Raw genomic sequence first — 26592 nt, forward strand, 5'->3', positions numbered from 1 at the left:
TAATAAAAAGGACAGCAATACAGGAAAGTGTATTCTGGACAATGAAATTGAGTGCTTGCTAACAACTGTAAGGATCAATGACAAGGAAAAAGGTGTCAATAAAATAGCTCATTACTTCTGAGTTGACAGGGAAATCTTGATTAAATAACAATTCCCTATTTAAACAAGCAAAGAAATAAATCAATAACATTGGCAAAAAATACACTTTCTTAACAGGAGCGAAAAGATGTGTCAGATGTTATTTCTAAATACATTGCACAATGCCCATGCAGCTGGAACAAGATACACAGCTGTAAAAGAAGAGATGTTTCTTTTGAGACAAGTTACTTTTCTGGGTGCCAACTGCTGTCTCTTTGAAGAGTCTATATGGTCACACACAGCAATTTAGGAGAGTTCATTAATATACTGCCTTAATCCTTCTTCTTGTCAGCTTCTCCTCCACCGCTGTTCTCTCTAAATTGAATGATGCTGCAATGAATGTTCTCTCTATGTTATAGTATGTACCTGTAATCTGAGTACATAGCCTTGGGCAATATTCTGGTGGGCTGAAAAGTCCTGCCACAGTTGCCTTTTGATGAATGTTTCAGCAATGTTGGCTTAGGTTATGTATCACAGAATCACAGAACCGTCTAGGTTGGAAGAGACCTCCAAGATCACTGAGTCTAACCTCTGACCTAACACTAACAAGTCCTCCTCTAAACCATATCACTGAGCTCTACATCTAAACATCTTTTAAAGACCTCCAGGGATGGTGACTCAACCACTTACCTGGGCAGCCCATTCCAATGCCTCACAATCTTTTTGGTAAAGAAGCTCTTCCTAATATCCAACCTAAACCTCCCCTGGAACAACTTAAGCCCATTCCCCATTGTATGTAAGCATAACTCATTGCTTATGTGAAGCTGGGGAAAGCATGTTTTCAAGGATGGTTTCAGAAGTCCAAAGTGTGGGGGTTTCCTTTTGCTTTGGGTTGGTTTCGTGGACATGGGAACCAGCAATGGTACTTTTCTGTATGAAGCAGAATTTCTAGAAAAGATGGCTTAGCTACACTAACTGTGCTGCATGGGCTGAAGGGGAGGTGTAGAGACCCCAGCAGGCAAGTGCCCAGGCAGGTGAGCCAACTGGGAGTCTCCAGCAAATTGTCTTATCAAGAAAGGCAGGAGACATAGAAACAAGCAAATAAATTGGCAGGACTCAGCACTGAGCCTTTCTGCTTGGCGAGGAATGTCCCAGCAGAGTCTTTTATGGACTCTTGGAACTGAACCATCTCCTTGAAATGTTTTTGGGTGTTTAGGAGACTCAGCTATTCTCTGCCCACAGGAGGGACTTTAGATTTCCTTCAGCTAAGTGAGATCAGCCCCCAGTGGCTCTTGAGATAAAGCAGGAATGATGCAGCTGAGGAGGCATATATTAGAGACACATTAATGACATCATATACAATAAATCAATGCTGGAAAGGATGGTTTGCTGTATGTATTAGAAAAATTATAGGGAGTGCATCCGAGATTTCAAGATAAAGTAATCTGAAAAGAAATCAATCTATACATGATTTAATGGTGGCCTCTCATTTATAAAGCTATAAATAGAAATATTAAAAAGGGAATGACAGCAGGACCCAGTGGAGCTAGCAGAAGCTCAGGAATCCGCGGTGTTGTGGAAGGGTGAAGGCTCTTCAGAAAAAAACTTTCAGTAATACCTGTGGACACTATGGAAGACAATAGGATTTAGAAAATGTCAACAAGATTAAAAGAAAATGCTCAGCCACTTTCCTGAAGAGAAGAGGGTGCTCAAGGTTAAGTGTATACCTGCAAGATTTGCTCATTGGAGGCTTTAAATCTCTCCCCAATGTTCTTCCCTCTCCAAAGACCATAAACATTACAGATTGAGAGAGTATTCACTATTTCCTTTAGATGGATTAACTCAGTCTAAACTTCAAGGCTGATCCTTCATGATGACACAGGGATCTCTAGAGAGCCTTGATTGCTTACACTGCAGCAAACCAGCAATCAAGGCTCTCTCTCTCTCTCTCTCTCTCTCTCTCGTCATCTCTTTTCAATTTATTAAAACAAAGTCCTGCCTCCCCATCTCTTCTCCACCACAATGATCCTCAAAACCCTGGCCTTTTAAAAGAGGGGCAGTTAATTATCAGTGGTTGTTCACTCTCCGGCTGAGTCCTTAGCTTAGCTCTCGTGTCTGTGTGTTGTCTAAAATTCAATACTTTAATAAAATATTAAAAATAAGCCATTAATAATACCAGTAATAGCAAAATCACTACACTGAATTCAGTACTATTTCTCTAATAATCTTGGAGCAGAAATGCTTTAGATTGAGAATGATCCTGCTTCCATGGAAATCAGTGGCAAGCCCACAAGCGGTTGCTAGTCTGGTCTACAGAAACAGGGTCTTACTTCTTCTTTTAGGAACAAAGGGAGCACTGCTACTGGGATACCTCTGACAGCTGGAAAAGCTGTTTCACAACACATATCTGCTGGTAAATGTCAACTAAAAAAGCAGGTAATTTTCCATTTTTATTTTTATTTTTTCATTATTATTATTATTATTATTATTATTATTATTATTATTATTATTATTATTATTATTATTATTATTTTAAATGCCTGTTGCCAGAAGTGGTGAATGGAAAAAATATTTGTTCCAGCTCCTTGTGTTAGGTGTTCTCAGTAGTGTTACTGCTTAGCTGCTATGTGGACAAGACCAACTTGCTGCATTTCACCTCTCTGTTGAGGTGAAGCTGTGGAAAGCTCCTGTTTTGTTAGGAGAGGCTGTCCGAAGTGTAGACAAGATCGAGGGATTCCTACACAGAGCCTTCTGCATTCACCCTTGTTAGGAGATCTTTTCTAATTCATACTCCTTCCTACCCTTTTGTTGTGTGTGATCCTTCTGCTAAAAGTCCTTCCAGGGGGGAGCAGCAGAGTGACTAGGATTAAGTGTTATATAAACTGAATGTATGCACACTGAAATAGCTAAGGAGAGAAGAAGATCATGCATTGTCCAGCTCTAGAAGCTTCACTCTGTGTAGTGGTTTGGTTTTGAAATGCATTTTCTATATGCCTAATTGAAAGAAACGTTTTATTCATTTCTGCCATTAGATGAAGATGCTTGCTTTACATCAGGATTACCAGGGAAACAGATAGCTGTAATAGCTCAGAAAGGTATGCATCATATTCTTCAAAAATGTGGATTACAGAAATATTTAATCTCTTGTTTCTCCTCATATTATCATCAATATTTACTGCTCTTTGCTAGTACACACACATATATATAATTATAATCTTGGAAACTACATCTTTGTGCAAGAATATGTCTACATTTTTAGGAAAAGCAATGCCTGTTGCTGAGGAAAAAAAACAAAACAAAACAACAACAACAACAAACACAGCAATTTTCTCCATTTTCCTAATAATATTGAGAAAAGAAACAACTTTGAATGCAGCTCACTGTGTTAACTTGCAAGTTTACTTTAAGACTGATTTTTGTTTTAAAAGCAAATAAGTAGTAAAGTAACTTTGACAGAGCCTCTTTCTCAAAATCTTATTTTTTCCAGAGCAGCTGATCAGCCCCTTCATCTCTTTAAACAAAATGAGGCCTCTCTGAAGCCTTTTTAGGCTTTTGTAATTCATTAGATGCAGTTGCCTAACAGTAGTACTGAAATGCTATAAGCCAGTGTTAAAGCAGATAACTTGAAAAGGAATAAAAGAAGAAAAATAAAAGCAAGGGTAAAATAAACCAGAAATTAAAAAGCAAAGCTCTAGGGATGGGGCTGTAGCTGCAAACAAACTTGAGCTACTGGCTACTGTGGTTTTCTCAAGTTTTCCTCTGCAAGGGGGCTGCAGGCCACAAGAAAAGGAAATGGTGATAGACCTTGCTACTAGTCTTTGGTAGGGCTTTGGTAGTCCCTTGAGCTTTCTATATGCAGTTGCAGAGCCTGCAGGATGGATCATTTGGCCTGGCTGGGCTGTGGACGTAATGCCCAGAGAGAGAGAACTGTCCTAGAGGAGAACTGCGGTGGTGGAAGGCAAGAGATGTGCATTGCGAGTCACCCAGGGATTTGGTGGCAAGGGGAGTGTGGTTTATGGATCCTGAAGGCAGAGGCCAGCATGGGCAGAGCTCTCAGTCCAAGCTAATTCCTGCACTCCCCCAAAATCCACAGAAAGAAGCGGGCACCTGTGGAAGGATTCACACATCCTAAAAGAGGCACCTAGTTCAGGTCCAGGGGATCACTCTTTGAAAATGCCTGCTCTTCAGAGGCAGTCTGATGTGACTAGATAAGATTTAGACCTTCAGTTCTTAGGCAGCAAATAGAGATTACACGAATCTTCCTGTAGTTCTCCATGGGTGGCCTTGTAGTCTGCTACTGCTGTTAAGAAGCTGTGGTCCAGAGGAGCTACCATGTGGAGAGAGCAAGGCTGGCCTGAAAATTAAGGACCAAGGGTAGTGAACATTGGCTCCTTGACACTGCCAGCACAAATCCCCAGTACCCCAGATGGGGTCTGCCCTGGAACTGGTTTCATTTAATATAAAAGCTTAATATAAAGCTTTAAAAGCTGTGAGAAAGAGTAAGTAAGCTGGCAGACTATGCCACATTAGGGGGCTGCAGAAGGTAGGGAAGAGGGAATAGCAAACATGCTGGAGGTTTGGATCATACTCCAGAGTGTTCTTGACAAACTGAACAATTGAACAAATTGGCCTGAAATAAATGGGATGCTACTCAATAAGGAGAGGTGAAAAGTTCTACACTTCAATGGGAATAATCAACTAACTGCCAAAATAGAAGACAAAGCACAGCTGGCTACAGAAAAGGAAATGAGATTTCAATGAAATGCTACCTGGACGTGATTCTTACAACATTACACTGCTGTGAAAAATGCAAACATTCTTTTGGGTGTATAAGCAGACAATGTTACATATAAAACAAGAGAGGTGATTTTTCCTTTGCTTCAGTCTTCCGTCTTTCTCAGAAAGCAGACTGTGGATAAAAAAAGTAAAAGAATTTGGAGGAAGACAAGAGAGATCAGGTCAAACAAGTGATATATGTGATATGTGAAGAAAGACTGAAGGAACCTTAGTGTTTTTCAGTATAAGGAAGATTGACTGACTGGAGATGTCAAAATAGCTTCCAAACATGTGAATGTAGCTGCAGAAAATGAAAGATATAGCTGTGGACTGGACAAAAATAATAGGTTTAAACATCAGGAGAGGAGACTGATTTTAGGAAAAAAAAAAAAAAAAAGGTATTCTAACTATCATGCTAAAGAGTACATTTTTAGGGAGGTATAGATTGCACATCAAATAATATCTTAAAAAATAAATTAGCTGAAGAACTTTCTGGAAAAATACAGAGTCCTCCAATAGGTTAGTCAGGACATATAATTTGAGCCCACAGCCCTCTATTAACTATACAATGAACCAGGAGAGACTGGGCTCCTGTCCCAGTCATCCTGCATTATGAACTTAGGCACCGCAGTGCCCCCAACAACAGCATAAACCAAGAGAATTTTTCAGCATAGTGTTACACACCATACTCAGTACTCTGCACCCTGGCAGGAGTGCACCCTTTTCAGAATGATTGCATCTGGAAAGTCTGCAGCATTAGTCTGCTTCATTAATCTGGTGTAGCAATCAAAAAAGAAACCATAAAAGAGTGATGTGCAGTAAAGGGAATGCAAGTCTGAATCCCCCAGCTGGAAAGGACACTGGGGCTGGCAAGCAACTTGCATGTGAAGCCACACTTCCCCTGAAAGAGAAAATCCAAGACAATCCAAGGGAATCTCATAGAAGAATAAGATTAAATTTAGTTGAATCCTCCAAGAATATTTCCAGCACAACACGTCTACAGCCTCAGTGAACTCAGTCACCTGTGAATCCTGATGCTCAACACCTTTCTCAGAGATTAAATTAAATTCAATTTAGCTCTATTTTGTGCAGAAAGGGAAAATGATGGCTTGCTTGTAGGCAAGCCTTTTGCTGGTATTTAATCATTAAGGTCTTTTCTACTCATGGGATGTCCCTCAATTCCAGCAGCCTTAGGCCACCAGCACAGATGCATCAACACAGAACTGGTGGTAGAGGGGGAACCTGAAGTTTGCATTGGTGGGGCTCCATTCTCATTTATTGGAGGGAAGAAATCACAGCAGCATAAATCATGCTCTCCCAGCCTCTTCCTTGATAAAATCCTTGTGAGAACAACATGTGATTTCCTGGTTCCAAGGACACATTTGTTTTCAAGGATCTGTCTCATGACCAAGTCACAAGTCAGGATAGGAAACGGTGGAAATGCATTATAAATGTAATGCAGCACGGACTGAGGGCTGAGCACGAGGTGTGCTCAGCTCAGCTTGCCACTCTGCGTGTCTGCTTCTTGTCTGCCTCGGCAGCATCTCTCCACTCTCCAGTGTGGTGAGCTTCATCCAAACGCTTCATCCAAACTATTCCCACAGCACTCACCACAAAAGCCAGTGTTTTAATAAATCTTACCTGCCTGGACAGCCTTTCTTCAGGTGCATTCATTATCTATTCAAATACAGAGAAGCTCAAAAGGGAATGAAAGGACACACAGTGCTTCTGGTTTTTAGACACTTTCAGTGTATTTTTGGCACTTTTGAAATGAATTTTATGAATCATCTAATGAATTTGTTTTAAAGCACGTTCTGTTTTCTGTGGCCTATGCTTGTCTGAAAGCTCAGTTTAAAACAAGAAAGGAGATGAAAACACACTAATTTCTGTTTTGGGCATTTTAGAAAATCACTTTTAAAAGGTGCCTGCTGCAGGCAGCCAGCCTTGGTGGCATCACGAACTATGCACAGCTGGCTGGATGTCAGCTGGCAGATGCAGTGGCCTGTGGCTGCAGGAGCATTTCAGTGTGGCCACCCTGATTCCCTCTGGCCCACGAGACCACCAGGCCTAGTGGCCTGAGGTGGCACCAGGCCTGCCCAGACGAGCGCACTGGGATCAGAAGGTCTCATGGGAATTGGTCACAGTGGTAGGCCACGATTTGGCGTGCAGAGGATGGCCACTGCCTGTCCTCCTCACCTCTGCTTTAGGGTAGCAGCGTTGCGTGTCTCCTGGTTTGTTTAGATGAGCCTGGGGCTTAATTTTTGTGCTTGAGTCAATCCTGATGTGACATTATTTCTGTTGCAAAACACTGCCTGATTTTTACAGCCTGAATGATGTATTACTGAGAACTACTCGCTTTCAATGAGGCTTTGGTTTGAACAATATTTCCTTGCAAACCCAGCACAATGTTACCCATAGATGACCACAGGACTGCTACTCAAGGAAGGCAGGACCCATGAAATGGTTTCTAACCTAAGAATTGCTACAGATAATGTCATCATTGATATTCACAATAATAATAATTATATATATATATATATAACATTAATATAACATTTATCTTTTCCAAATGGATATGAACATAGTTTGAACAGCGAATGATAGGGGATGGCGTTTGACTGTAACATGTGGACCACAGAAAGTTTGGAGCATTTTTCAGGGTGGGATTGACTAAGCATCAACTGCACCATGGCTCACAAGCCCACTTTCCTGCCAGGCTGCTCCCTCCCTGCCTCCCTATTTCTGGGTGCAGGAAACACCCAGCTCTCCCACCCCATCCCTCAGCTGGGCATGACTGCTAGGCTGGACACCACAGCGGGAGACTGCTAGCCCACCTGCTGTCCCATTCCTCATCCAGTCCAGCTCTCCACTTGCACTTCCAAGATGCAAAGAGTTTGCATATAGGGTGTTTTCAATTCTCAGTAGAGGGCAAGCCTGGTGGAGCCTTAAGCCCAGTCTGGATACTACCTGGGTAGAAACATTTATGGAATAGGAAGATTTGTTGGTAATAGCTTGTAAGTGCTCACACCAGAATGGTAATTTTCTTTGCCACTTATGGATAATATTTTAGAGTTATTTTACAAAACAAACAAACAAACAAACAAACAAAAACCTAATTTGTTTATAAATGCACACTTCTTTTTATTTATAAAATGGGCATCAATTCCTTCAGAAGAGGTCTTAAAGCGTAGGCTGTTCCTGACGTTTGTTGTTTTTGTGATGAGAAAATGTGCAGTAATCTTATGCTTGCTATAAGAACTTCCATTTTTTTTTTTCATTTTAATTTTCTATTATTTTCTGCTACTTAATTCTGCTCCTGCTAGTCAGATCCTCCATCTATGTGTAATGCAACAGTAGCTCACTAATTTGCAGTAATGATTAGAAACTCTTCTGAAAATAATTAAATTTGCAAATTAACAAGTGGATAAACAAAAGGAAATGTGTAATCAGTCAAAAGGTTTGAGCAGCTCATTTATGTTGTCATCAGCGATTTGCTATTTATGACAACGCTATGTATTCTAGCCATTGTACTAAGGCAATTCTTCATGGTATACTAGCTAGTCCATGCTCTGTAGCTAGAAGAAATGATGCTATTAATAGAAGACTGCAGTACCTTCCATTAAATCTTAGCTGAGAGGTGGGGAGAGGCTGCCAACTTTTGTTGCAGATTATAAAGTGTGCAGTCTAGCAAGTGCATATTAGCTAGATGCAAGTGCAAATATATTCCCATCTACACCGAGCCCATTAAAATGTACAGACATTTACTTTCTTGCTGTTTCTGCTGCCATAACAGAGAAATAAACATGAGTCACTTGAGGAAGCCATAGCAATGGTAAAGACTTCTATCTGTACTGTCACAGCGATCTGTGGTAATAATTGTCATTAAACGAGCCTAATTGCAGATTTCTGTCATTGAGCAGCAGCAGCATCTTAAATGTGCTTCAGCTAATGATATAAATGAAAGCAGAGTATGACCAAAATGGACTGCCTTTGTGGAGCTACCTTTCCTTTCATGCTGGGACGGGCAACAGTGCTGACTGAGTCCCTGAACAGTGGTGGCAAGGTCTGCCCGACGCAGATGTCCTGGAGGTCTCAGTATGGTGGTGTGGAGACACCACGACAGCAGCACCTGCCACCTCTCTGCCACCAGCCAGAAGCCACTGCTCATGGGTGCCCTCCAGCCATGCCAATGCTCCTCCTGCAGTGGATCCTCTTTCTGCTCCAGAAGTTGACTGAAATCAGTGCCATCAGCATTGCCATACAGCTGTGGGGCATTGCACCAAGTGGGGTCTAGCTGCAGCAGCCATAGGGCTGGGCTCGTTTATCACCACTGTTCAGGGAGTTGGCAGTGCCCTGAAAACTCACCTTGCAATCATCTCCTGAAGGTTTGAGCAAGCTTCTAAGGCAGTTAAAGGACAGCAGAATAGCTCATATTAGCTGTCTTTTGCTGAAACACAAAAGGATGAGAATACATGGAATAAACTATCTGCAACAAACCCCCAAGAGTTTATTTATGTATGGCATTTGTTTTGGGAAGCAGCTCTCTTGTATAAGGTGCTGCACAAATCACAAACTCATAGAAGACTTTTTTTTTTTTTTTTTTTTTTTTTTTTTTTGTAAACAGTTTCTATTTTCAAACCATAAAAATTGATTCTGGTAATCTATAAAATACAGGTACATATTATTTAATCCTTTTTTTTTTTTTTTTTTTTTTTTTTTTTTTTTCCCTGACTAAACCTAAACTATTAGATTTATTACTCAGTTTAGATTTATTACTCAGTTTACATTTATGGGTTAATTCTTTATCAGGGTTGAAAAGGTTTGTTGTTTTAAATCCATCCTCTAGCAGATGTTGTCACTTTACTCCTTCTGAAATAATGAAGCTGACAGCCGTTATCCAAGGTAATTCTCAGCATCCAGGTCACTACTCTACTGTCCCTCTCTCCTCCTCCCCATGCACCATTCCCTGCCAGGTGAAGGTATCGCAGAAGCACCAGTTAATGGGCAACGTGCTTCAACTTTAAAGTTGGTCCTGCTGGGAGCAGGGGTTGGATCAGATGACCTCAGGAAGCCCGTTCTAACTTAAATTGGTCTATGATCTTGTGATTAAAGGACTCCCCTCTCCCTGGAAGCAGTAAGTCTGTAATCACAGGCACAGATGTTTCAGTTCCTGCATTCAGCATTGCAATTGACTTTTGCAGCTGTGCCTGTTGGCTGCTGACATTTTTGACTGAGATCTGGTAGTTGTAAGCTCACGTCAACACTGCTGTCCAGGGCTCATCCACTGCAGAGTGGATAGGGCTCATTATTGGGAACACAGGATTCTTGGAAACTTCTAGCTGTTAAAGTAATAAAACGTGCCATGATAGATCCACCAAAGGACTATAGGACCAGCAAAGGGAGGACCTGGCTCCTACCTACACTGCTGAGAGGTTGGGTGACTGGCTGTGGCATGCTTCGCACTGAAACTCTTGGTGGAAGAGTGTGCTGGTGAGCCCACAATGAGGAATCTGCAAATGCATCATCACTTTTGTAGTCAGGGATTCAAATATAAGTGAACAGATACAAAAAGTTTCCTAACTTATTTGTTTATTTATTTATTTTAAATGAGTTTGTTTTACAGAACTGCTGTTCTCTATGTTCAATGTTGCCAACATTGTTTTCATACATTAACAAAACCTGAGAGACTTTGAGCTTGATCACTTTGCTGAGGAGGTGGAGGAAGCCTTTAAACCTCTGCCCCTATGTGGAAGAATAATAATTAAAAAAAAAACACGTTGGGTACTCACAGCTCTGCAATTTTAAATAAGGTTAGTATTTTTCTAACTGCTTATTCCTTATCTTTGCATATGAGAAAGGTTAATGGGATCGTTGCAAGATCAAATGTTTATATGGCAGTGGATTAACCTTTACTACTAACTCAGTTTCTTGCAAATGTAAACTGTATTCAGCATGGATACCTGCTAACTATGCTATGGCAATATGGACAACAGTTCAAGCCTTCATTAACTGTGTGCTAAATTACAGTGATAATCATGTAATTTTCAATCATTTCAATCCCTCTATATTGCTCATTACAACAGAAGCATAAATGACACATTCAAACTTCAAAAAAGTCAAGTGAGAAATAAGAATTACCATTTAAACCCACTCTGTGAAGTTGACCTTGATATAATTTTATTCTGCTTTCCACTAAGAGTATTATAACTATCCGGGGAGGCAAAGTGTTTCAGCTTAAAAATATGATTTAGATGTGCCACCTTTATTTCTTATCTAGGCTGGCCTTTTTCTATAGATTGTCTCCAAAATATATGCCAAAAGCCCAAGTTTTGCTGGAGACTTTTCTGCCCTTTTCCTGCTTCTGCTTGTATCTGAAGTATACTGTGGCAGCTTTGTGTTTTATTACTGTTAAAATGCATATCTAGAATGGGACCAGCCACCAAGAAATGTATCATCCTACAGCTGAAGAGTACTCAACATAGATGGCAGGGGAACACCAACATAGAGCTCATGTGCAGTTGGCCCTCCTCTGTATTTCACTGAACTCTGCTTGCTGCACTTGTTTGCTGCTGTCACAGGGAAGAAGCCTGGATGTATTGATCAGGGCTTGAAGCTGTTCTCTGTTATGTCAAGTTTATGAGATAACAATCTTTTGATCTTTGTGAATGTGCTGTGTGGCTATGGATTGCACTTTTAGAGAGCTCTTTTGGAAGTTCAGCCCATTACTTTTCTCCATATTTTAACTAAAATGTATACTTGGTTTAGAATCGGGGAGGAGAAGAACAGGATTTAGATGAGAAATAAATAAAGAATAATCTTTACAAGGGCTTTGTTCCACAGTGCCTCTATCCAGTCTCTATTCTGGACACCCATTCTCAAAGAATTACCCCAGAACATAGTCCTGGAGAACAGATGTTGCTAAAGATGTGGTGGAATTAGGAGGAATCTGTTTCCTTGGCTGTTTGAAAGGCATTTCTGGTGTGGCTGAACCTAAACACAAAAGTCACAAAATGGCTTGCATACATTTTTGTGGTCAGTTGCTAAATAGTTTTATACTGATGTGAAGGTGGATGTATTGGCCAGTGTCTATTTACAAACTCTGGTTTATCAGTGTTATATTTTTAACTCTTTCATATTCCATTAAAAAATAATTAAAAATCAATCATTTCCTTCCTTTACATAAATAAAATGAAGGAGAAAAAAATATATATATGGTTTTGTTCACTTCCAAAAAACTGTAATGAAAATGAAGCCAAGAGGGTAACAGTAGTTGAACAACAATGCTCACCAGCATCAGAAATGCCATGTGGATTACCTCTTTGGCTAAAGTCTAGACACACAAAAGTAAGTACAACTCATGAAATTTTAAAACTGTTGTGCAACTTCAGTCAGGTACTATATTCTACAACTTCCAGTGTTATTCAAGAGCCTTATTTCAGCTCCATTTGTTCATTGCCAAGTGTTAAGACATATTTTTAGCAGATGAAAACTGTCACTGCATGAAGCACCTAGGGAACATACCCAGGAGGCTAAAGGGAAGAACCTGCATGTGTATTTATGTAGCTCATCATTCTCGGCTCTGCATCTGATGTCAGGGCAAATATTTAGCTGTGGGTTGTACTAACTGACAATACTGGGATTTCTCCAGAGGAAAGGTATTTCTCAGTGAAGATGCCAAAAACAGTTCACAAGTGAGCCTAAAGAAAACCTCGCCCTTGCATTTCCTTAGTGTGCTTACAAGACTCTGCATTTGCAAGAGGCTTAGGACTCAGATTCTTTCTTGGCTTCAGATTATCTGCAACCTTGAAAAGCTTCACAGCAGAAGACCCAATGGGGATTTTTTCATGCTCTTCAGGGATAATACATGGCCTCACTATCCTGTAATAACCCAAGAAAAGCTGCAAACACTACAGATATCATATTTCCAGAGATATAATTCAAGCAGAAACTGGTAAGAGTTGAGATATTCCTTAGCTCCTTAAATTCTTTGTTTCCACTGTTTTGACTCCCTGCAAAAGTATCGTCTTCTACATAGCCTTCATCATTACTATGGAGTCCCTTCATACCACAAAAACAGCTGTCTAAGGATGTAATTTTAAGGCTTTAACTAGCCTTTAATGTATCTTAGACATAAATTAAGGATTACATCAAAGGTACCACTAGTGATTTTGAATATGAATCCATGCTTTTTGAGAAGCTCTGCAGTGCTTAGAGCGTTTGAGGAGATGGGCTTGTTGTATGCTGGACTTCCTAAAGAATAAGGTTGTTTTGCTGGCGACATTCAATTGCTAGAGTGTAGAAGGTCATCACCTCGTTTGTATGTTTGTATTAATAAACATCTGATGATGTGAAAGGCCACATAATCATGGGGGTGGAGATAATGGAGTGCTGTTGGTCACAGCAGTTGACAAAACGGGCACTGGTGTGTGAGCACTGGGGAACCACTCAGAATACATGTATTAATGGAGTACAACCTGACCCAACTACAGGTGGTGTGAACATAGAAAGAGGAGCCTACACTTGGCATGGGAACTCCTCAAATATTTTCTTCTACTCACCTGACTAACTTAGGTTTGGCTCAGACATCTACTCTTTATCAATCTTTCATCTTGTCCAGCTACATAATCATCTAAGGACAATTGTATTTGTATCATTTGGTAGAGATAATAAAATGTCTGAGTTATCTCCATATAAGAGGTAGTCAAGCTCATATTATTGCTATTGCTTTTAAGACTTTGAGAATGACCACAGAGATAACTGGCTAACCTTCAAGTCTGGCTCTTCTCTACCATCTATTAAGACAGGTTTATAATCTTTCATTTAATATGGAGTCTGTACTGGGAAGGCTACACAGAGAAGTTTCTTAAATGCTCTCCAAAGGATATTCATGGGCACTTAACCACAGAACAAAGACTTGGTCAGCAGATATTACCTCAATTTAAAAAAAACATATGTCAAATATTACTTCAGATTTCATTAACTTTTGTAGACATTTCATTACTTTGTATATAAGGAGATTTGCAGTAGGAAAGCAATCTATTCTATATGACTTTCTGCTTTGGGAATCTCTGATCCTAGAGCTCCTTCTTTCCTAAGAAGACCACAAAAGAAAGCTGGAAAACACAAAAGATAACAGTATAGTAAGAAATAGTCTTAGCATATCCTTCTTCCTTTCTCTCTTACCAGTCCCTCTCACCACTTCTGATGGTGTCCAGAGCAGGGAGATGCTGGATTTTCCTATCTGTCCAGGATGGGTGAAATTTGTTTAAATCTGTTCTCTTCTGTATTTCTTGTCACTCTTCTGATTTGGAAGCGGTAGTTTGTGACAGCCACTAGCATCCTGCAAGAGAAACAAAAAGATTTATACCAGTTGAGAATTCTTTCAGGTAGTTTCCTGCTCTTATACCTAGGTGTTGAGCTTGACTTTTTTTTTTTTTTTTTAATAAGAAAACGTGGTTTAATTTTTTTTTTAATTATTTTTCATTTTTGTTTTACTTTTGCAAAAGTATTTATTGGTTATTTTTCACACAGTATCCACTTTAAATATATTTAATGAACATAGGTCAAAATCTCAAAATCATGAGTATTTAAAAGAGGATATAAAACCCCAGAATCTTCATAGGTATAAATGACTTGCTCCATAGCTTCTTTAGACCTGCTGAAAATCATTGGACATCTCCTCTTTGACTTGAAACTAAAGTCCCCCCAGGTTTGAGCATTTCAGGTTTGAATATGGTTTCCTTGTTAGAATGCTTATGTACATCTCTGCTGCCTAAACCCTATAGGCACCTGGCAGGGCACAAGTTCCCTGTGGAGGCCAGCATGGTACTGCATGTGCACAAAGATGTCCACACAAAGACTCAGTGGTTGTTTAGCTTTTAAAATGTGGGCAGATGAAGCAGAGTCATTCCTTACCTTTCATATAAGATGTAACCATTTCTCATTACAGGATTCAAATTCCTGACATTGTGCCCCAGCCCTGCTGGCTGTAAGTTTTCCTAACCACTGCAACTTCATGTTTCTAGCTAGACCTTGAAGAGATGCTCATGCCTTGAGACACTTCTGATGTCTAAGAGACACTAGGGTGGGATTTTCTTAGAATTATAATGAAAGTCAGTGTTTAGCTCACAGGAATGAGACCTTGGTACATAAGTTCCCTAGGTAATTGAAAATAGCCTGTATTTGAGTAGTCTACAGAATTGAGATCCACAGAAAATGCAAAGCAAAGGGATTCTTAATATATACTGATTTCCTTGACTCTCTACAAATGCACTGGTGCACTTTCCCACCAAACTATTAATCAATACAAAAGTATTTTATCAGTGGTCACACATATGCAGAGCTTCCCATGCTGCTTTGTATAATCTTATTATCGTAGTATTTTACTGTTAAAATTAAAAAGGAGAGATGGCTGGTGAATAAGCTTAAGTGATTTTTAGAAATATCTGCTGATTAAGTTTGTGTTGTTTTGCAGTTGATGTGATATGTCAGGATAGCAGCATTCTTGACTAATAGTAGCAGCAGTAGCTCATAGAAAGAGTTTATTATTATGGAAGGATCAAGTCTAGGCTGCGTGATAGCCAGTGGGTTTGGGGAATTACATTAGGATGATAAAACATAACAATTCACAAGGAAAGTAGGAAAAAGGGAACCATTTATCCTCTAGAGATGTCCACACAGAAGGAATGAGGAAATTCAGCATTCACGTGATTTCAGCAACAGCGGGTAGTTCCTGGGATCACAGGATCAGAGGTCACCTGGTCCAACCTCCTGCTCCAACAGGATAAGCTATGGGATCAGACCAGACCACTCAGGGATTGTTCCAGCTGAGTGTTGACAACCTTCAGAGAGGGAGACTGCACCTCTCTGGATAGCCTGTTCTGCTACCCGACTGTCCTCATGGGAGAAAAGTTTTCCTCACTATCCAGTCTGAAACTCTCACATTTCACTTATGCATATTTATATCTCATTCTCTCTCCTTGCACCACTGTGAGGGGTCTGGCTCTACCTCCTCAATGACCCCTCACAGGCACTGTGGCGGGTTGGTAGGTGCCCCTGAAGCCATCTCAGCTCCAGGCTGACCCAGCCCAGTCTCCTCAGCGTCTCATCAAGGGAAAAATGCTCCAACTGCTACTGCTCTAGGGGCCCTCCATGATCTCCCTCCAGTTTGCCCATGTCTTTCTTGCACTGTGGGGTCCAAAACTGGATGCAGGATCTAGATATGGTCTGATGAGTGCCAGGTGGAGAGAGACAATCGTTTTCCTCTCTCTAATGACCATGCCTCTGTCCACACAGTCATGAGCTGATGGCTGCCTTTGGTGCCAGGTCAGACCATGGGTTCACATTCAGCTTGCTGTCTGCCACCACTCCAAGGCTTTTCCTGCAGAACTGATCCCCAGCCCCTCCATCTTTTTTGGGAGATATAGCCCAGATGACTACCTTATATTAGACCCTTACCTTGCAGGTGTTGATCTTTCCCATTGACTTGGGTGGAATATAAATTTTCATCCTAACATGTATTCCTCATAAAAGGTTAATTTAGTACTCTCGACTTCACTAGGATGACTCATGAGTCACGAGTTACTCATGTGCATAAATGTTTTCAAGATCACGCCTGGAGCATGTACCTGGGTTGGGAAGACTTTTGATTGACAAATTTATTCTGTTCTCTTTCCTTTAAATATTCATTTGTTAACTTAAAAATCTACTTATTCATACATTACTCATTAAAATATGAATAAAGTTAGTTATAAAAGGTCTAACCTAAAAAAAAAAGCACCCTCTTTTTCCTCAATTCTTTTGCAGGCTCTTAAGAAGAGTGTTATTCCCATTATATTTGAGGGATGCTAATGATTAACAAGGTTCATTATTAGTGGTGTATGCTGATATTTTAGCACTTTGAAGATGAAAAATCTTGGCTTTTCATCAAAATGATTAAACTGTTATCTCTGTCCACTTCAAAATCCTTTATAAAAGATCATTTATTAGTAATAGAGGATTAAACTGCCTGGGAATGATGCAAAGACATGTTAATTTTCATTGTTTAATACAGCAAAGTGTGTATTCTATTTTTCTCTTTTTTTTTTTCTTTTTTTTTTCTTGAATTTCTATCAAGGTCTCTCTATAATTCACTTCAGTTGGTAGCTAATTCACCTCGTTTATTGAATCTTCACAAGCGCATCCTCCCACCAAACATTGCAAAAGCTTAATATGCTGGGTCATCTTTGTGAGAACCTTTCAGAGTTTGATGATTTCTTGATATATTGAAGCAAAATTTGCTGACAGAACAATTCCAGCTTTCAGATAAAATTACCCAGGGAATCTTTTGCATTAGTAAAGAAATGGGGGGCTTTTTTTTTTTTTTTTTTTTTTTTTTTTTTTTTTTTTTATTATTTCAGATAGCTTTCTTTGACTGGAGAGATGTTTTACCTGAGGTCCAAGTACAGAATGAGCTTCATTTTTGCTTGTTTGTAAAACAAAACAAAACAAAACAAAACAAAACAAAAAAATTAATTCCTTTTCCCTTCCCTTCCCTTCCCTTCCCTTCCCTTCCCTTCCCTTCCCTTCCCTTCCCTTCCCTTCCCTTCCCTTCCCTTCCCTTCCCTTCCCTTCCCTTCCCCTTCCCTTTCCCCTTCCCCTTCCCCTTCCCCTTCCCCTTCCCCTTCCCCTTCCCCTTCCCCTTCCCCTTCCCCTTCCCCTTCCCCTTCCCCTTCCCCTTCCCCTTCCCCTTCCCCTTCCCCTTCCCCTTCCCCTTCCCCTTCCCCTTCCCCTTCCCCTTCCCCTTCCCCTTCCCCTTCCCCTTCCCCTTCCCCTTCCCCTTCCCCTTCCCCTTCCCCTTCCCCTTCCCCTTCCCCTTCCCCTTCCCCTACCCCTTCCCCTTCCCCTTCCCCTTCCCTTCATTTTTGTTTCTGCACTCTGCTTTTTTTTTCTGAGCCCTGCACTGAACTGCAACCTGTGTCAGAGCTGGAACAGATCATTATTCTGATGCATCCTAGTCCCGCGAGCAGAATGAGAAATAAAGTGTTGTGAAGAGAAGGAAGGAAATGGAAGGAAGTTAAATGCTATCAAAAACATTTCTGAAATTAGAAATAACTGAAAGAACTTTATTTTTTATGTTTTACAGAAGAGGTACAGAAAGTGGTCTGTATGATTGTATGCCAGTTCAATGTAGTCATAGCTTACTCACTATTACACAGTAAGAGATAATTAATAATCCATATAAGAATTAAAACATAAAATATTCAGGACTTTTCTTATAGGTGAAGTGCCTTGCAACACAGGGTAGTGGCATGTCCATGAAATCTGTTTGCAGACCACGACTACTCAGTTGGCTCTATAAGCACCTGCCTGTCAACAACACCTTCACAGTGAGAACTTAAATTACTGGCTGTGATGTCCTGCATGAGATACAGCGTAGTGCACTGGTGCACTTTGAAGCATAGGGTCTGATGTTTCTGTATGTAGCAAAAATTGGCCTTCTCAATCCTCTTTTGTTTGGGGGAGGAGAGTGCAAGCAGGGAAGCTGTAATCCTGACTATGAGTCTGATACATGGATACTTCATTGTACTGGAATGTTTCTTCTCCAACTGTGCCTGAGCTGAAGATATGTGATGAGGCACCTTCCTCTGCTCCTATCTTAGCACTGCTTAGGGTTCCTCTTTATATACATACATATATATATATTTGCATTTTTTGATCAATCCCACTTCTACTTTCTTGAGCCATCTACCTTTTAAATCCAAGGCTCCCACTTTCTCTGTGGTGTTGTGGAAGGGAAGATAAAGTCTATACGGATTTTCACATGGGTTTTTCTGCTGTTTGAGGGCTTTCTGCAGGAATGAAAAGTGCAGCCATTAAAATTTCATGATGCACTTCCAAGAAAAAATGTTCTCTGTTTAGTAAAATAATTAAAAGCCTGCATGGTCTCTGCAGTAAGTGGCTATGGAGGGATGAATGAAAGTGCAGCAGAAGAAATGTGCTTGCTTTAATCAGCATTACATCAACCAAGTGGGATCCATGCAGGAGAACTGCTAAAAATCTATCATTCAATAGAGCTGCACCATTTCTAGACCCTTGGGGAGAGCTCAGTACTACTTTGCATTTCAGACACACTGTGGTTGGGTCAGACCAGAGTAAATCTAAACCATATCCCTCCCCAGGGTGCTTATATCATTCTAAATAAATAAAAACTTCCTGCAACTGAGTATAATATATCAGAAACCCGCCCCCTGTTCTGTCAGCCTTCAAGGTATTTCTGTCAGCCACTGTGCTATTTTAAGCTCCTATATAGGTGGCAATTGCTTGGCTTGGCACTGCACCTCAGCGACACGAATGCAGCATTTCAGCAGCAAATGCTGGAGAAAAGGAGTGCAAGGCGGCTATAGTACTCTATTCTTCCATACAGAGAAAAGGATTTATTTTTAGATCCTTTAGCAATTCTCTCCTCTAGATCTCTCTACTCCTTTGAATGCAGACAGGTTACTTTGGGCATAAGATTGTATGTGGTGGGAGCCAGAATCATAGTGGTGGCCTTGAGGAGGCTTGCAAGAGCAACAGATGCCACCATGAGTAGTACCTGAGACTTGTCTAAGATGCATGAAAATGGAGGAAGAGGTTTGTCATCCAGCCCTGAAGCTCCCCCAGGTTCCTGGTCACAGTCCTGAGACTATCTGGCTTCTACCTTGGCCTATTGCAATGCTCTGCCTGCTTTCTAACTGCCTGCTGCTGTGTTCAAACTAACAACAGACAACATGTTCCAGAGCTTATGTATCAAACTCTGCAATTATTCACCACAAGAGCTGCTTCCAAATGTCTTATGGATGCTACTGTGACAGTGTACAGCACAATGAATTTTTCATGCAAAAGTACCGAGTGTGTTTAAAACATGGGTGTGGAGAAGGGAAATACAGAAGAAGCCAAATTCCCAGCTCTGCACACGCCCTGCTGGAAAAACAATCACTTCAAAAAGCTGACCAGAGCTGCTATGAGAGGCATTTAGCTTGCTTAACTTGCAGAAAATCTATGCCTTCTTTGTGCAGGATGGAAAATATTCTTCTCTTTTTGTAAGCATTCCCAGCTTGCCTACAGATAGGACATGAACCTGCGAAGATCTTTGCTTCTGATGTCAGTAATCACTTTTAAGCAATCTAATGGTTAAATTTTGGTTCAACACATGAGCAGTCCTATTAAAGTACATCTCCACATAAAGTAAAACTAATGATTACGTACAGTAGTGCTTGACACTGTTATAACAAGGCTCAGTCTGGTGATGTTTCAGATTTCAGCTAACAGGTTAGGAAAGATTTTTGTTTGTTGTTTTGTTTTGTTTTGTTTTGTTTTTGGTGGTAGTATCTTTCTAGTTATCATTTTGGGTTCCAAGGCATGCTCTCTTCTGCACTTTCCTCAGTAAACTTTACAAGGTTTACATTTCCTGAAGGAGTTTTTTCCAGTCACGTTCTCATATCACAGCCTACAATTTTTGTTTTGGGCTCAGTAGCAAAATTCACAGTAATTGGACTGCAGCAAACCATGATGAAGATTTTAGGTCTGCTTCCCCACTCCATCACTGAGAACTCTTCCTTACCTGGTTTCAGCAATCCCTGTGTCCCATACTACTTGTGGGATGCTAATCATATGCTGCTTTCCTGACCCTCATCAGGAGGGTCTAAAAAGGATCACCTATTCCAGTCATTGGCGGAAGCTGTGGGTGCTATACGGTCTGTACAGTCACACTGTTATGCTTAAAAAACTGCATGGACAGATTCTGGGATGAGATTTTCCTTACAGATTTTACAGCACAGTCTCTGACAGTTGTTGCATGGGTCTTTGTGTGCAGTGAGCTGTTTGTCTGAAGGGGGAGGAAATTTTCCACAGAATGTGTTGGTATAGTATACGGAGCACTTATTTATTATTAGCTATTGGAACTTTAAATTAGGTATCTATTTTCAATGCTGCCCCTGGCTATATTCCCACTGCAGGTATAAGATGCAGCTCTGACATAATGCCACATCTCTTAGCTATAGAGGAGTGTTAGTTGCTTGTATGCAGAAAAGAATTCAACAGCTTCACATGGAAAGTTCTTTATCCTTTATTTTTCAACAGTGCCACTTTTAATGGCTTTGTAGTTCTTCAAGTGACTGAAGTGGTAAGACTCATTTCTAATCTCAAGAACATGAATGCATTTTTCAAAACTTAGTTGTTAAGCAGAAGCTTTATGAATTCACAGAAATACTCTATTCATACTAATAATCTAGTATCTGTGGCCTAGTGTAACTGCATTTCTGTCTCTTCCAAGGCACCTCAAGACCAGGTGCAATGCCTGGTCAGAGACAGAAGCAAGCAGCTAGAAAGAGAAGGATTTTAGGTGGTTACTGCATACACGATTCTAGAGAATAGAAAAATATCTAGAAATTTGGTCTGTACAAACAGGTAGCTTTTGTCACCTGGGTGCTCTGGAAAAATCCTTTTACATGAGACTCTTTGCTAGCTATAGCGGCACTTCTCTTACAGCAAATTCATAAACTTCAGTCCTTCTGGACAAATTATTATTGCAGGCTGTCTGCTGAAGAAGTAAAAAATTTAAAGTTCATGGTTTAAAAGCCCACAAACACTTGCTGGAGTTATGCCTTCCTTCGAGGCATTCTCCTTATCTCACTACCTGATTCTTCTGACAGCCCTCTTGTACTCTTGCAGAGAACACTCTTTTATGTATATCAAAATACAGTATTCATAAGTTACTCCAGAATAGCTCCAGTTCTATGTGTGTCTTTCTGCCTGATGCAGCCAAACACTCTAAGATATACTCAAGACTGTGTTGTTCATGGCAGGAGCCTAGCTTATTATTCAGCCAACTCATGCGAGCCACAAGGTGTTATTTCAGTCAGTATGCCTAATCAGTGCAAAGTCTGAAATAAATTAACCAGTATAAACTCATTAAAGACAGCAGTACCAGTCTTAAGAATATTTATGAATTCTTAAGATCTGCTTCTTTCCTCCAGATTTAATATTTGCTGTTTGCAAGTACTTTCTAAAATTACCTTTGGCACAAGTATTTGGTTTGCTTTTGCTATGAAAACCATTTTCTAATGCCAACATGGATAACTATTCAGGGAAGGGAATATGTTCTTTAATCATCATTTGTTATTTCTTTTCCATTGTTAATTTCCCCCTCCTTTATTTTTTTGTTAAAAGAACTTTTTGAGAACTGTCCCAGAGGGTAGAGGTAATAACGATCTATATCGTGTACTGCCCATCTCAGTGTGTGAGCAACGAGCAACGTGTGCAAAGACACCAGGGGCTGATTGTTTTTACATAAGTAATTCTGTGCATATTTATGGAAATTGAATTGATTAGCAAAAAAACAGCCTAATTTGCCAAGTTCTATAAGTGCAAAATAGGGCTACATGTTCTGGGAAATTTGTTCACAAAATTTCCTACTGCCTAAGTACTTTTTCTCACTCTTAGACTTAAAATAGGTTTACATTTGAAGAGGACTGTGCTGGAAAACAAATTGCTTCAGGTTCTTTACAGAAAATACAAAAGACTCATGTAATATTTGTGTCAGATTTATCACCTTTTAGCTCTTCTGCCCAATCAGGATGACACATCTAAAACCTTTATCACCGAGGGGTTTTAGCTGCAAAACATTTTATAATTGCAAGTGACTCCTAAATAAAAAGTGCATGGAGGCTGATAATTCTGTCTTGCTGTGACCTTTCAGGCTTTTATATTTGTCTTCATTTCTTATCAGAAAACCAGTAAACATCCAGAGTGTTTTCAAAGCATGACTTGTGCTGAAAAGTCTTTTTTAGATCAAAGAAGTCAGATTCATAGATTAAAAACAATGTTTCCTTTTCTCTTTTTCTGTGGCCAGTTTGACCTCAGAATCCTCCCATTGAAAACTCTCCAAATTAAGATCTCTCTGCAAAAGTTCAAGTTTTGCTGAAACAATAAAAAGTGCTTCAGTAGAAATCTCCTATTAGCTTCACTAAAACACCTGTGTGAGAAATATAATATCCTATAGTTTGTAGGTGATACAGACAAAATGTTTAAAAGATGAACATGAAAATTCAGAAGTCTGTATTTTTTTTCCTGTAGCTTACCTCAGGACATAAAGTAATGGTATTTTTTAAATATTTCTTCACAAGAAAGATTACAGAAAGCTAAGAAAATCTCTCGTGTGTCTTTGTATTAGCCATATCTCCCTCTTCTTTCTCTTAATTGCTAATATGCTTGACAAATTGCAACCCTCTCTTTCCATCTGCCCCACAAAAATTCCCCCTACTTCAGAAATCCTTTCACACTTGAATAGGAGGGGTAGTTTAAAGCATATGAGAAAATTAGTTATAAGATCTAAAACTTTTGGACTACAGAGATATTTCCAGAGTATGTATGTTTTTTAAAAAGTTTGCAAAAACATTACGGAGAAGAAAAAGTATTGTGCTTCATTTTCCTTTGGAATATAGATTGTAATAAATGCTGCCATTGTTTAAGGACACAAACGAAAAGCAATTATGTGAAAGTAAAGTAAGTGTATGGTCAGAGTCAAATTGCTCACTGATCTAGACATTAAAAATATCTATGTGCACATAAACTTGACAACTGATCAGAGGATATCATTGGCACACAGCTCCCTGCATTTCAAGTGTTGTACAGCCCTAGCTTTCTACTGAACCCACTGAAATGGCATTACTGCACGAATACATCACTACCACTCAAGCACAAGAACATTACTGATCTGAACATTATTTCTGTCCTTCATTACTCATTCTGAACCCAGGTCATTGAGATTACAGAATGTTATGGTTCTAGACTCATCCTTAGAAATTGCCCATCTGTTTTTTGTTTTTTATTTGTTGCTGTTTCTTTTTTGGGGTGGTGGGTGAATTCTATTTCCAACCTTGTTTTATTTCAAATGATTGGTTTTATCTAATTTTGTCATCAGGGTAATCATAAGTGATTACAGAGACATACTGTATCTAAAAGACCAAGAAAAAACAAAACAAACAAAAAAAAATTTAAAAAAGAACCACTTTCCCTTTGATCAGCAACCCATAGAAACCTGCTGACTTCTTTCAGACATTATAGCTCTTTTAATTAACTTACTACTGGCTTTGCTATTATACAGAACTAAACCACTGCAAGAATGTTAAGGCGATAATAAACATCTAATTTAAATCCACTAAAGAGAGAAAAAAGTAATTTACAGCAAGATTCCTGTCCTTAGTTTACCCTTTTGTGTCAAACATTTTGAGAACATTTGGGAACTGACATAGTTTTCCTTAGGACAGAAAGGAGTCCCTCTGGAGGAAGCAGGCTTACTTATTGAAATGAGAAGTATCTGTTCTTTGCTGCCTAAAATCTTCTGTCTATCTAAGAAGCTGACATAGTAAGAGTTTGCAAGATTTCCTGATTTCTGTGTTCTTTTTTTAGTAAATTCAAACCCCAGATTTAGCATTGTAGTAATATGTCATTTTTGTCTCAGGTTTTTCAATGTATGAAACTCAATGCACTGATGACTTCTAATCTATGGATTTTCCAAAAAAGAAGCACAAAATGGTATTATTTGTACCTCTGATACTGAGGAAAAAAAAAAAAAAGTCTTGTTACTCAGGCAAGTTTGATGTTTACTTTTTGGGAAAAAAAAAAAAAAGAAAAAAAAGAAAAGAAGAAAAAAGAAAAAAAAAGAAAAAAAAAAAAAGAAAAGAAAAAAAAAGAAGGAATTTAGAGAAGGCCTATGAAAGAACATTGAAAATAATCCAGAAATCTCGAAAGCCTGCTTACTTCAGCAGGGGAATTAAGAAGTCCATTTTTTCAATTTTTTTTTAAGAGTAGTTTGTAGTTTGAGAGGTGTCTTAACCAAGTTGAGTCCGTGCCTCCACAAAGAAACAATTGCTAGTGGTGTAGAGATGTTTCTTTCACTGAACCAATGACAAAAGGCAGAAATTAATGGAGTTCCAAGTGCAAAGAAATGTGAATTTCTGTCCACGACTGTAGCAAAACAGAAACAGAGATGATAGAATACAGGTTGCCTAATATCTGTTAAAAAAAAAAAAAAAAAAAAAAAACAAAAAACGAATGGATACATCTCTCAAAATTACCCTTTAATTTTGTCAGATTTTGTTGATGATGCAGACAAGTAGGCAATAAGATAAGCCATTCACATTCTGACAATACCTCCTACCACAGGATTGTCACTCCAATTCAAATGTTCATCTCACTTGTTAATATTTAAATTTAAGCTGCACACTCAGAAGGAATTTGATTGTCAAACATGACCTTCAAAGTACATTAGATGCTTTTTCTTTTCAGAACTTTATTCTGATTTTTCAATGGTATTTCTATACCTCGTCAGGCTAAATTAAGGTTAACGATCTATCCTTAAACACTGATTTGCAATGAGGAAGTCCTTACAGGGCGCTTCCAGATTTAGCAGCAGGTGTGTTTAGCAGCATCCCTCCCAATACTATCTTCCATTCATTTGAATCAAGGAGCATTTCATTTCATACCACTTCCCTGTGAAACATTCCCTTCCCTGTGAAAATGAAACATTCTCAGATGCTGTAGTTAGGACACAGCCATTGCAGTTAGGGAACAAACGCTCGATCTGCAAGTACCTAAGCATACTTACACAGTGTCTGCTATGTGGCACAAGCAGGTGACTACCCTAAGTTTTCCACTGAGTGGCAAAGATCCTTTTGGCACTGTTGCTGCTAGACGTTGGCTAAAGAGAGACATCTCTTTGGCTGCCACTAGGCAGTGCCCCTTTGGGGAAGCAGTGTGAGGGATAAGAAGTCATCTCAGGACACATTTGTTGCATAGCTCTTTGAAAGCTTCAAGATTTTTTTGTAAACCCTTTCCTTGATTATGAGTCATGCTAATCCGCTGAGGAAACAAGAGAAATCCTGCGTGATTTGGGACTAGTCTCAGCTAACCAAAGCAGTTTCAATTTCAGATTGAATCAGTTCAAAGAGGTCTGAAAAGACTTGCAACAAGATGTGCCATGTAAATCCCAACAATGAATAAATCAGAGGTAATTGTGAGCTGTGTCTGGATATTCTGAAGAGGAAAAAAAGCTAAATTAATCAAGTGCACTATTCATTGCAAAATTATTTTTTTCACTCCTGATCATGAAGCATTGTACAGACAGGAGCTGTCTGCTCCTAGACCTTCTGGTCCTTAATGCAAGAGGTTTTCCAGGAATGGGGCAGGGTGCAGTGTTACCCTCACTCCTCTGCTCCCACATTGTTAGCTTAGCTGCAGAACTGCTGTGTTTCCCAATGCTGTGTTTATAGCTTTCACTGCTGCTGGCCTAAAAATAACACTGTACTTGTGCTTTCAGCTCTTCCATATCACCTGCCATAGCACCTGTCTACAAGCTGCTTGCTGAGGTGGAGGATGAACAGGGCTAATCCAGGCTCCATGGTGAGACACATACATGGACTCTACAATTAAATGTATTTTGATTTCCTTCTCTTTGTATTTGCTGTTGTTTCACAGAAAAGTGAAACTGTGATGCCCATGGTGATTATGGGTTCTTGTCTGAACAGCATGTTTTCCTGTTCAAAATTTAAAAGGAAGATTGTTGTTTTCAAAGCCTGATGAGGATGCCATGATTATTTCACTCCAGCAGTTTCATTCAGCTGAAACAATGATGAAACCATAAAAACATTGGCTCAGAGTCCTTGCTTGTATACATTAACACAAAAATTTTAAGAGTTTAATGCACAAGAGAGTAAA

At 39.6% G+C, this 26592-nt stretch overlaps 1 long non-coding RNA gene across 1 annotated transcript; it reads left to right on the plus strand.

Annotated features, from left to right (window-relative positions):
* Positions 1-2424: 2424 nt before the first annotated feature.
* Positions 2425-26592, plus strand: LOC311446050. The gene is made up of 3 exons (XR_014698731.1): positions 2425-2514; positions 3111-3173; positions 26195-26592. It is a non-coding gene; the product is annotated as an uncharacterized lncRNA (long non-coding RNA).

The sequence above is a fragment of the Aythya ferina genome (genome assembly GCF_964211825.1).
Source record: "Aythya ferina genome assembly, chromosome: 1".
Classification (NCBI taxonomy): domain Eukaryota; kingdom Metazoa; phylum Chordata; class Aves; order Anseriformes; family Anatidae; genus Aythya; species Aythya ferina.